This window comes from Eurypyga helias, unplaced genomic scaffold, assembly GCF_000690775.1.
Source record: "Eurypyga helias isolate BGI_N326 unplaced genomic scaffold, ASM69077v1 scaffold30056, whole genome shotgun sequence".
In the NCBI taxonomy this organism is placed as follows: domain Eukaryota; kingdom Metazoa; phylum Chordata; class Aves; order Eurypygiformes; family Eurypygidae; genus Eurypyga; species Eurypyga helias.
This window is the reverse complement of record NW_010255210.1, coordinates 2971-3263: the sequence shown is the minus strand read 5'-3', so window position 1 is coordinate 3263 and position 293 is coordinate 2971. Positions and strand designations below refer to the sequence as shown.

Genomic DNA, 293 nt, shown 5'->3' with positions numbered 1-293 from the left:
GGAGGTGCCCGTGCTGGTGCTCGGTGGCTAAGAAAGTGCGGGATCGCCTGGGGATCATCCCGCTGGATTTGCAGCAGAGGCAGGAATTTAAACCGGCTTTACAAGAAGGAGCTCTCACCAGGAGGGTGGCGGGGACACCGCGGTGCCGTGTGGTTTGGTCTCCCCAACCTGGCACGGCACCCGAGGAGACGCCGAGGCGCGGGGCACGCGGTGAAGCCCCCCCAGCGCCGAGGACATCCCCGGGGGATGTTACCTGAGATGGATGCAGGTAGGGCTCGGGGGGGGCGCGGGTG

General features: G+C 66.9%; 1 protein-coding gene across 1 annotated transcript in view; it reads right to left on the bottom strand.

The window, feature by feature from the left end:
- Positions 1 to 293, bottom strand: part of ARHGAP39 (Rho GTPase activating protein 39) — a gene marked incomplete at both ends in the record, with an annotated part of 7124 nt that overhangs the window by 5237 nt on the left and 1594 nt on the right. The gene's annotated exons all lie outside the window — the stretch shown is intronic.